We start from the raw sequence: 11,936 nt of genomic DNA, 5'->3' as shown, positions 1-11,936 counted from the left end.
ATGCTTGTCACACAAATAAAGTCAGATCTAAACAATTGGAAAAATATTAATTGCTCATGGGTAGGCCAAGCCAATATAATAAAAAATGACCTAATTCTACCTAAATCAATAGATTTGGTGCTATACCAATCAAACTATCAAAATAATATTTTATAGAGCTAGAAAAAAAATAACAAAATTCTTCTGGAAGAATAAAAGGTCAAGGATATCAAAGGAATCAATGACAAAATGTGAAGGAAGGTAGTCTAGCCATACCAGACCTCAAACTATATTATAAAGCAGTAATTAGCAAAACAATCTGCTACTGGCTAAGAAACAGAAGGGTGGGATCAGTGGAATAGATTAGGTACAAATTACATCATAGTAATCTAATATATGATAAACCAAAAGATCCAAGCTTTTGGAACAAAAAGTCATTATTTGACAAAAAATGCTGGGAAAATTGGAAAACAGTATGGCAGAAACTAGGTATAGACTAGTATCTCACACCATATATCCATAAGGTCAAAATGGACACATGATTTACATATAAAGAGTGTTATCATAAGCAAATTAGGAGAGCATGGAATAGTTTATCTGTCAGATCTATGGATAGAGGAAAAATTGAGGACAAAAGAAAACAGAGCATTATAAAATCTAAAATAGATAATTTTGATTACATAAAATTAAAAAGCTTTTGCACAAACAAAACCAATGCAACCAAAATTGTAAGAAAAGCAGAAAACCAGGGGAAATTTTTTTTTATAACAAGTCTCTCATTTCTCAAATATATAGAGAACTGCATCAAATTTATAAAAATGCAAGTGATTCCCAGTTGATAAATGGTCAAAGGATATGGACAGGCAGTTTTCAGACAAAGAAATCAAAGCTATCTATAGTCATATGAAAAAAATGCTCTAAATCTAAATCAAGGTACCACCTATCAGATTGGCTAATATGACAAAAAAGGAAAATGATAAATGTTGGAGGGGATGTGGGAAAACTGGGACATGAATACACTATTGGTGGAGTTGTGAACTGATTCAACCATTCTGGAGAACAATTTGGAACTACGCCCAAAGGGCTATAAAATTGTGCATACCCTTTGATCCAGCAATAGCTAGGTCTATATCCCAAAGACACCCAAAAAAAGAGAAAAGGACTTATTTGTACAATATTTATAGCAGCTCTTTTTGTGGCGGCTAAGAATTGGAAATCAAAGGGATGCCCATCATGGAAATGACTAAACAAGCTGTGGCATATGATTGTAATGGAATATTATCATGCTATAAGAAATGACAAACAGGTTAATTTCCCCAAAACCTGGAAAGACTTACATGAACTGATGCAAAGTGTTGTAAACAGAACCAGGAGAACATTGTACACAGTAACAGCAAAATTGTTCAATGAAGAATTGTGAATGACTTAGCTATTCTCAGCAATACAATGATCCAAGACAATCTCAAAGGACTAATGATGAAGCATAATATCTGCCTCCAGAGAAAGAACTGATATTGTTTGAATACAGGCTGAAGTGTGCTATTTTTCACTTTTTTCATTCTTTTTCTTTTATTCATCCTCTTGTAAATGACAAATATAGAAACGTTTTACATGATTGCTCATGTATAACCTGTATCTGATTGCTTACCATCTAAGTGAGGGGGGAGGGGAAAGAGGGAGGGATAGAATTTGGAACTCAAAAATTTTTAAAAAACGTTAAGTAGGGATTATTTCATTCTCTGTATTTCTAGCCCCAGCACCTAGCATGACACCTGGCACATAGCAGGCACATAATAGATACTTGTTGGTTGATTAATTGATTGATCTGGGCCATCAATCCAATATGGTCATTTGGAACCAGACTTTTCCTCTGAGAGAGAAAGTTTGTTTTTATTTTTTCCCTTTCTTTCCTTGAATTTTTCTTTGTCTTTTGCTAGTATTTATCTAATTATCTATCTTCCTTCCTTCCTTTCTTTCTAAATACTTAAGTTTAATTTTTTTTTTTTTGCCTAATTGTATTGAGTTGGGACAGGCTCTTTCAAGCACCAGGCAAATGGTAACCTATAAAAACTTTGTGAAGATTATTTGCTTTTTGAATTGGTAGAACTTTATATCTGGAGGTGAGTAGGATCTCCAGGACCATAAGCTATGTATAAATTTGGGCCCTCATACAGTATTTTAAATTTTGGTAGTTTCTGAGAACCATGCTGAATAGACTCTGCACAGCATCCAGAAGACCATCAGGAACTTTGTCACGTGAATTTTATTGAGGCTATATTAAAGGAAAATACTTGAACTCTCTAGGTCCTCAGAGAACTTTCCAGAATTGGAGATATGGAAATGTTCTAATACCCTAATTGATTTTGGGGGGGGAACATTGGAGGAAAATTGTAGAGGGGGTTGAATTAGAGCCCTTCCCATGTGGTTAAGTGTGAATTCATCTTTCCAGTGAGAATATTGCTCTAGCCCCTTGTTAGAGGATGAGGGTGAACATCAGATCTTGGTTGTCCTTCGGTCCTAGTGACTGGGAGCTGAACCAGGAAGATCTGTCCACACAGTAGATTTTAGAAGAGAATAAGGAGAAAAGCTCCTGTTTCTTTTTGAGTACATGACTTGCTACTCTGCCAGCTCTTCCTTGGACTTCTGGCAAGGGGAGGAAATAATCTGCCCTCCTTCCACCGTGGCAGCAAGACCTTGCTCTTGCCTAGGTGAGCCTGAACTGGGCCCCAAATCCCTGGTTGCTTCTTCTTGTTTGGTTTCTTTCTCTGCGTACAGGTCCCTCACTGACTGGCAATCCTGAGAAATGGACCTATCCAGCCTTGGCCGTGACTGTGTGAGGGCGAGAGCTCCTGGGTTCCTGAATCAATGTCAGCAGCCCTTCATGAGGTGCTACCCAGCTTCTCAGTGAAGAAGCACCACCTATAGGTGGCACTGCTGCTTAAAGACTGAGAGCCCAAGCCATGCCTGGCTGGTCAGAAGGTCTACACTTGGTGAATTGTCCAGACAGTACAGGTCCAAGGGAATGTGAAACAGGCTTTCCCGGCATGCCTACTAAGCTGTCTTTACCTCTGGAAGAGTATAATGTGAGTCTTGGCTTATTATTTTGTGTTTTAAGTATTTGATAAGGGGTGCTTAAGAGTTTTTTTGTATTTTAAACTTTTGGGGTAGAAAACAAATATGTCCTCTACCGGATATCTACTTTATAGCCTTTTCTAGAGGGACCTTGTCATTTCTTTTAGAGGTGAACCTGGATATGAGCCATAGCCAAGCTTTGTTTTAGATATTTTCTCCAGAAAGGGTATAATGAGCCAGAAAGTATGAGAAAAGCCTAATCCCTTCTCAGTGGGGTTAGCCTCCTCACAGGATTGAGCTCAGCCTGCTTGAACCCAGAGCTGAAGCCCTTTATGGGTGGCCAGAGGGCCATGGGTAACATTTGTTTCAGGCTAAACATCCCCAATTCTTTCAACTAATACCTTTATGCCTTGGTCTAGTAACCCTTCACCATCCTGAAACCCTCTTCCAAATGTGTCCTGGCTTAACAATGTTTTTCCCAGAATGTTGCCCCTTAGCATTAAATATAGCAATCTGGATGTGGTCTGACGAGGGCACAGTGGGATTATCATATCTGTAGATCAGTGGCATAATTTAAATCAAAATGGGGGTCACTAAGCCATACATAAGGATTCCTGTGGGCCTCATATTAATTTAGTTTTGAAATGTAATACTATTTATGCTTTATTGTATTTTTATTTATTTTGTTAAATATTTCCCAATTACATTTTAGTCTGGTTTGGGCTACATGCAGCCCAGAGGTCTCATGTTTGACACCTTTACTATAGACCATTAGCTAGAATCCTGAAATAGTGAAGGACAGCCTGCTTATGGCTGAAGGATTGGAGGATTGGGTGAGGAGAGGGACTGTCTCAACAGATCCCAAAATAATAGAATTTAGAGCTGAAAGGGATCTTAGAGTTCATTTAGTCCAGCCCTATGTGATCCTGTGAGGTTAAAAAGGTAAGCATGAATTAGTTCATTTTAATAACCCTTTGGAACCTGTGTTTTTAATTCTCTTCCCCATTTTTATAGTTGAGTTCTTGCCTTCTCTGCCAGAAGGGGATTAGAGGGTAGTGGGATGGGTCAGTCCCCAGATGAGCCAAGCAATCTAGTAATGTCCCTGTCTCTATATGCTGGAGCTGGCTTGAGCTGGCTGGTGAGAGCAGATTGAAGACTGTTTAATTTTCAGTGTTTGCATTTATACCTTGGAAATCAGCAAATACCACAAATTAAGGCTTGATTTACTGTTTTGTTGATTGTCTAGATTTAAGAAAGTGTTAGAGAAAATGTTAATAATGCAGTGAGACTTAAAAGTGTGTCTTGTGGAGAACCTGTTGTTAAACATTTACTAGCATATCCTGGACCTAGTATAATAGGAGAAAGTCCTGCCAAGTAGGTGGATTGTCAGGGGTGTTAACCACCAGGTAATATTAGAAGTCAAAACAAATAGGCAGATGGTGTTAGGGGCCACTATGGGCTGAGTTGGGGGCATCTGGGAAGGCAGGCCAGCCAGGAGAGGCTCAGTGCTAAGGGAGACGTGTTCCTTGTGTTTAGGAGACATACATGGCACCATTGCTTCCTGCATTTATAGAGAAACTGGTGTCACTGCCTGGCTGCAGTGGAAAATGACACTGAATTTGGTGTCAGAGAATCTGGACTCATAGATTTAAAGCTGGGAGGGGGCCTTAGTTGCCATTTACTCCAACTGCCTCATTTTATAGATGGCAAGAGATCTTAAGTGAATCGTCCAAAGTCACACAAGTTTTGAACTCCATCTCTGCCACTGACTTTGGGCAAGGCACTTCCTCTGTGCCTCACTTTGTTTCCTTCTATGATTAGAAAGTTGGGCTAGATGATCCCTAGGGCCTTTCCAGCTCTAAATTCTATGATCCTATGACTTCATTAGAAAGAGCAAAGCCTTGGGTGATCATAGCCTGTGGCTCCCTGTGAGGGCTTGTAAACCACTTCCATTTCACTGGATGCTGCGCCATCTAGTGGCCACCACCAGTGGCCTTTTATTTCTGATCACAAAGAACAGTCAGCCTGTTGTCAACTAGTCCTGGAGTGGGACGCATGACCAACCTCAGTTCATATGTTGCTACTCCCAGAGCCTGTTTCTGAACCCCTTTCAGAACCCCAGTTCTGTTCCCTGTTTTGTAGATTCTCACTCTCTCCTGAGATAGGAAGGAGGGCAGAATCAAAATGTCAAGTCCTTAGGTGGATTAATAACCAAAGACTTTGAGGTTATTTTTGTTTTGTTTTGTTTTTTGTCTAGGCAATGGGGTTAAGTGACTTGTCCAGGGTCACCCAGCTAGTAAGTGTTACATGTCTGAGTAAAGATTTGAACTCAGGTCTTATCCACTGTGCCACCTAGCTGCCCCTCACCGAGGTTCATTTTAGGACATTTGTTTCTGGTCATAACCCACTTACCTAAATATATTGTCCTAAGTCAGGAGATCCTAACTGGGAATCCATGAATTTGTAGGTGTTCTTTTTAAATCTTTTGATAACTACATTTCAGTATAATTTGTTTCCTTTATGATTGTATGTATTTTATTTTATAGATGTAAAAATATTATTCTGAGAAAGGCTCTATAGGTTTCACCAGATGACAAATGGGTCCATGACACAAAAGTGATTAAGAATCCCCTCCTCTGAAGTGAATATTATAAAATATTGACTAGATTTCCCTGGGAAGTTATTTGTTCTTTTTATGAACTGGAAAAGTTAGTGGTAGAGATGAGATTGGGTCACATGGAGGGGCCTGGGTATGTATTTGCTCAAGAGGAGACTGAATACATTGCCCCTTAGTCTGGGGGGCTGTTTCTGGGTGGGAAGAGAAGTGGGGTCTTAGAATCATGGGCTTTTTAGGACAGCTGATTCCAAGCCCTGCACCTTTCTGGTGTCCCAGGGTAGGGGTTGGGGAGAACCTTCTAAGTGCCAGCGCTTCTAGCTTTCCCGTTTAAGGAGAGCACCCAGGCTAGCCATCTCTTCATTTCCCACCCAACTGCAGTCATCTGAACTTCTCCATCATGTCCCAGTAACCTGGTCATCCCGCAAGATTGCTGTGGTACTGGAACTCACACCTCTGTCCTTGAGCTCCTCACAGAGCCTCCATTTAAGGAGGATGTCTAAGCCAGCCATCTCTTCATTTTCCATAGATCTGTACTTCTCTAGATTTTATCACCATACTCCTGTATCTCTCCCCTTTTCTGCTCTCCCCCTGTCCCCCTCCCTAGCTTTTCAGCTTTCTTTTGTGAGTCGTCTTCCCTCATTAGATTGTAAGCTGCTTGAAGGAAGGGACCATCTCTTGCCTTTCTATCTGAAGTGCTTAGAAGAATTTTGGTGCTTAATAAATGTTTATTTACTAACTCTCCCTTGGATCTCTCCACTAGGGATAGACCTAATACTCCTTTAGGATTCCCTTCTTCCCAAGCTTTCCCCAATCTGGTTGAAAATCAAAAGTAAAAAGTGAGGGAGTGTTAAGGAATTGAAGTCAATGAGCATAGACAGTTTTTCCTGGGAGTATGTATATGAAAGGAAGAATCAATATAATACAATAGCTTGAGGGAATGTCAATGTCACATTAGAAGTTTTTGTATGGGAGTGATTGGGCATGTTTGTAGGAAGTAAGGAAGGAGCCAGTAGACAGGAGAGTGGAGGATATGGGACCAAGGGAACATGAAGAGGGGCTAAACTTAGGAAGGGCCATCTCTTCCTCAAAGACCATAGCAAAGGAGGAAAGAATGAAGGCTGGGGCAGAGGCTCATTATGATAAGTTCACAGGAAAATTCCTTAATAACTGTTAAACTCTGTTGATTGATTATTGTTAGGAGGGACCAGGTTGTAAAGAGCTTTTACAGAGAAATTTATATTGGATCCTAAGGTCAACAGGGAATCAATGGAGTTTATTGAGTAGACAACTGACATGGACAGACATGTGCTTTAGAAAAAAAAAATCACTTTGACAGCCATGTGTGGGATGGGTTGAACAGGACAGGGCCACCAACTGGGAGGCTATTGTAATAGTCTAGGTGAGAAATGATAAGTTCTGAACTTGGGTTGTGTCCATAGGAGAAGGAGGCAGACATGAGAGATGGTGTGAAGATAAGAATAAGTTGCTAGCTGATTGGATATATGGAGAGAAGGAAAGTGAGGAGTCAAAATAATGCTAAGGCTAAAAACGTGTGACTGGAAGGATGGTGGTACCCTCAATGAAAGTAGGGAGGGTGAGAAGAGTGGTAGGTTTTTGGGGAAAGATCACGAATTCTATTTTGGACACGTTGGCTTTCAGATACCTACAGAACGTCTGATTTAAAATATCTAATAGGCAGCTAGAGATGCAGGATGAGTTCAAGAGAGAGACTAAGAATGGATAAATAGATCTGAGAGTCATCTGCATAGAAAATGGCAAGGTCATCAAGTGAGACAGTGTGAAGAGGAGAGGAGAGAGGAATACAAGGCAGAGATATTAGAGTTCACTCACCATTAAGGGGCATAATATGGATAATAGATAATAGACCAGCCAAGGAACAGTGTGACACACGAGGAGAATCAGTGGATTGTCAGTTTGGTTAGTAGTTCCATCTGCATTTGAAACTCATCAGTGGCAGCCCTCTATAAAAGCACTCCAATTTGTGCATGGGATAACTAATCTCACCAGCGGTGAATTCTCACCTGGCAAAAGCAATAGTTGTTTGTGGTAATCGCCACTCTTGGTACAAAACTGCTCCCAAGCCTTTCAGGCTAGCATGGATGTGTAGCACAAAGGGTTCATTTGATCATCTGCATGAAGCAGCACTGGTACATGTGGGGGACCGCTGGCCAGGTCCCTGACAGAGGGTTCAAACTTTTCCTTCCAACAATCTCCAAATGGGGGCAAAGGAGACAAGTCAGACTGACTTTTCTTACCTTTTTGCTTTTGGTTCTTCCCAACCATATATCCATAAGTGACTAAGGAACTTAATTCATTAAGGAACTTAACAATAATAGCCTTATTCTTTGCAAACTTACTTCCTCCACTAAGGTTTTCCCACCTGATGAATTATGCCACTTTTGACTGGTTGTGGCTCTCATTTAGGAGGCTTTGCAATGTGCTGGGGCTGTATGCAATCCAGTTGCTTTGTGAACCAGCACCAATAAGGTCATAGAAATGTTGAAGTACTGAAGGACACCATCTTGCAAAGCCCTGAGCATGAAGTCTCACTCTGTTCATATCCACACTGCCATATTCTGCCCAGAGACTACAGGATGTGATTTTTCTTTTCTTTTCTTTTTTCTTCATGATGTGATTTTTCAAAGCAGTATAGAAGAAAGAAGAGAAAGCTATTATCCCAAGCCCAACAGGGCTTTGATTACTGGCTCGTCCTTCTTTGCTCCTTCTCCACCCTGCCCCCTCCCAGGAAGTATACCAGATAGGTCCAGGTCTGCTGAATTAAGAAAGAGAGGTAAATTTGGAATAAAAGGACCTGAGTTCAAATCCTTCCTCTACTACTTGTTACCTTGGAGACCTTGGGCAAATCACTTAACTTTTTTGGGCCTCAGGTTTCTTACCTGTAAAATGAGAAGGTTGGACTAGATTTCCTCTAAGGTCCCTTCTGGCTCTAAATCTATGATCTAGGGAGGTGATATGATCCAGACTTTCTACCAGAGTTGAGGGGTGGAGATAGAGGGTGGAGTTAGACACAGTCTGGATGACAAGGGAAAAAGGAAGAAGCCAGGATCTGTGCTGTGATTGGTACCAAGTATATTGGTGGCCAAGTAAAGATTTTGTCTTCAAGGCAGAGTGGGTTAGTCATTTTCAGTTGTGTCTGACTCTGTGACCCCTTTTGGGATTTTCTTGGCAAAGATACATTTCCTTCTCCAGCTCATTTTACAGATGAGGAAACTGAGGCAAACAGGGTTAAGTGACTTGCCCAGGGTCACACAGCTAGTAGGTGTCTGGGGCCAGATTTGAACTCAGGAAAATGAGTCTTCCTGACTCCCACCCTGGTACTCTATCTACAGCACCACCTAGCTGAGCCAGAGAATGGGTTAGGGTGGGAATATAAGCCATAAGCTTACTTCCTCTACTAGGATATAGATGTTAGTTTATATCCTTGGCCCCCCTGGGTCCTGTGTGTCTCTCAGTATCTGTCTTCCTACATGTACTTCCCCACCCCCAATCCCAACCCCCTGTGCTCCAGCTGTAGTGACTTATGTTTCCAGCATCTTTGGCCTAAGAATTTCCTTCTCCCTACATGATCGTTGAGCTTATGATGTTTCTCTCGTATCATAGACCCTTTGACTTTGCTAAAAGTCCCCTAGGAACTAAAAATCTTAGTCATACCATTTTGCTGGCTCTGCTCAGAATTTGTCCATGAGCTAGGACACTATGGAAGCCTCTGCAGGTCTGCCATTATACATGCCTCTCTCTCTTGGGGACCAGTTGTAGATGTGCTTAGCCCCTGCCTTCCAGGAATATCCAAACCATAAAGAGACTCTGGCTATGGGGGGAGGAATGACTTATGTTTAAACCAACTACAAAGTTAAAAAGAAAAACTACTCTTGGCAAAATCCAAATGTTAAACTTTAAGAATGCAAAATATTTGGCATTGTATGGAAATTTTTATATCTTGTGCCTCTAGGTAGCTTAATGGAGCTGCCTATTACTGTGTGAGGCAATAGGGATAGAAGGAGAAGCAAAAACAGCCTGTGGCCTCAGGAAGATTGCATTGTAGTGGTGTAGACAACATAAAAATCAGGTAAACACAAGGTTATGTACAGAATAAATGCAAAGCTTCACCTTACAGAGGAAGGCATTAGCAGCTGGGGGAGACCAGGAAAGGCCTCATAAAAAAGGAATTTGAGCTGAGTTTTTAAAGAAATTATTATTTTACTATTATATTAATAACCAGTCATTAAGTTGGGATCCAGGCTTTGCTCCTCCATTTCCTCATTAAAGCCTAGCTCTTGTTAAAGTCTGTTTCTGAAGGGCATGACTAATTGAGAAGATTACCCCTAATCCTCAAAGAACACCGTCTTCAGTCTTGTGTAGGACCCCACCCAAGTAGGAGACCAAACTTCTGTTTAGAGTATAAACAGGATCCAGTCTGGTCTTTCTTACCCTAGGGAAAGGAGCCTCTGTTCTTGTATCCCTCCATTAGAGTTTAGGATGACAAGCTCATGAAGGAGCAAACTAACCAGCATGGTCTGGTTGGAAATGGATTCCCCTGTCCAGATTGCTGGAGGCAGCTGAGTATCATGATCCAGTCACATTCTCAAGCTGAAGACTTTTAGCCCACCTCCTCATTACATATCCACCAATCAGGGTTGAGTTTCACTTGTCAGGTGAGTTCCCTGTCAGAAGGTACACACTCCATTTAAGGTATTTCAGAGCCTCCCTTTGGTTTGTGAGAGAAAGCGTTGACCATCAATTTACTGATTGCCTAATTAATACATTGATTATTAATTACCCGAGAACTGTCCCTCAGGGTTTTTCATTCATCATAGTGTTGAAGCCAATGATTTTAAGAGTAAGAGTTGAGGTGAAAGTTATTACCTCACCATTTGTAATCCTAATGCAGCTAGGTGGCACAGTAGAAAGCATGTGGAGCCTGGAGTCAGGGAGACTCATCTTGCTGAGTTCAAATCTGGCCCCAGACACCTACTAGCTTTGTGACCTCATCTGTAAAATGAGCTGGAGAGGGAAATGGTCAATCACTCCAGTATCTTTGCCAAGAAAACTCTGAATGGGGTCAAGAAGAGTTGGGCACATGGGGGCAGCTAGGTGGTGCAGTGGATAGAGCACTGGCCCTGAAGTCAGGAGTACCTGAGTTCAAATCCGGCCTCAGACCAAACACTTGACACTTACTAGCTATGTGACCCCAACTGCCAAAAAAAAAGAGTTAGACAACTGAAATGACTGAACAACAGCAAAACACTTAAATTATTTTACATTCATTCATTAATTCCAAATGCTGCATGACTCAGTAAATACAGGGTGGAGAGAATTTCTGGATGACAATAGGGCTTTGATCTCTGTTTCATGAAGTTAATAAGTGCCGACTCTAGGCAGCCCCAGTACAGAAGAAAAGCTGGTGGTTTCCTCAGGACTATTGATGGCAGTTATTGCCTTCTATCACATTGTAGCTGCCTGAATTCCTTGTGGTAAAAATCTCCTCAGGTTCCCTTCATAACCATAAGCCCCTTTTTCTTATTTCCTGCTATCTTAGACTCCCTTGGATGACCACTGTCATAGCCATCGTGATAAGAAGACGGGCTCAGAGAGAAGCATAGAGAGACATCTACCTTTGGGCCCCTGGACCCAACTGACAAGCCATAAGAGAGCTGGACTTAAAGTCTAAAGATCTGAGTTCAAATGCTAGATATATGACCACCTCTCTGAAGCTCAATGGATAAATAATATTAATACATGTACACATTTTCTTGTTGAGAGGAAAGTACTTTGTAAACCATAAAGAACCACTAAAATGTTCGTTAATTTATTGTTAGCCCGCGTGCTCGGTCTAGGATCACAAAATACTCCCAAGGAAGGTTTCAGCAGCTAGGCCCAAATGGGGGCAGCTGTAAACCAAAGACAGAGTAGTTAATTTACTCTTACGGTTTCTCACAAAGTAAAGGGGAACAATCCATTAGCAGGTGCCTTTACCAGGCAGAGATTACACCAATGAGTTCTTTGCCAAAGGCCGGAGAAGTCAGTCCTTATGCAAGGGGCTGTGGATTAGGATTTGCAGGACAAGAAACAGCTGAGGTGAGGAAGACAGAGAACCAGGTCTGGGAGGAGGCCAGAGAAAGGCAGAACCAAGGATCTGAGATAAGTGAGATAGGTGCCCGCTTGTTGGTTTTCCTTTTGGAAAGCCCTGGTTGACCCTTGTAGCTTCACCTCTCTTAACAAGAATGTC

The 11,936-nt window shown here is 41.4% G+C and overlaps 1 long non-coding RNA gene across 1 annotated transcript; it reads left to right on the top strand.

The window, feature by feature from the left end:
- The first annotated feature begins 1,654 nt into the window (after positions 1–1,654).
- On the top strand, positions 1,655–11,505 carry LOC144455846 (uncharacterized). The gene is made up of 2 exons (XR_013484651.1): positions 1,655–3,062; positions 11,247–11,505. It is a non-coding gene; the product is annotated as an uncharacterized LOC144455846 (long non-coding RNA).
- Positions 11,506–11,936: the final 431 nt, after the last annotated feature.

The sequence above is a fragment of the Phascolarctos cinereus genome, unplaced genomic scaffold (genome assembly GCF_003287225.1).
Source record: "Phascolarctos cinereus isolate Bilbo 61053 unplaced genomic scaffold, phaCin_HiC Scaffold_2;HRSCAF=192, whole genome shotgun sequence".
Classification (NCBI taxonomy): Eukaryota; Metazoa; Chordata; class Mammalia; order Diprotodontia; family Phascolarctidae; genus Phascolarctos; species Phascolarctos cinereus.
Note: the sequence above shows the minus strand (reverse complement) of the source record. Positions and strands in the feature narration are given on the sequence as shown.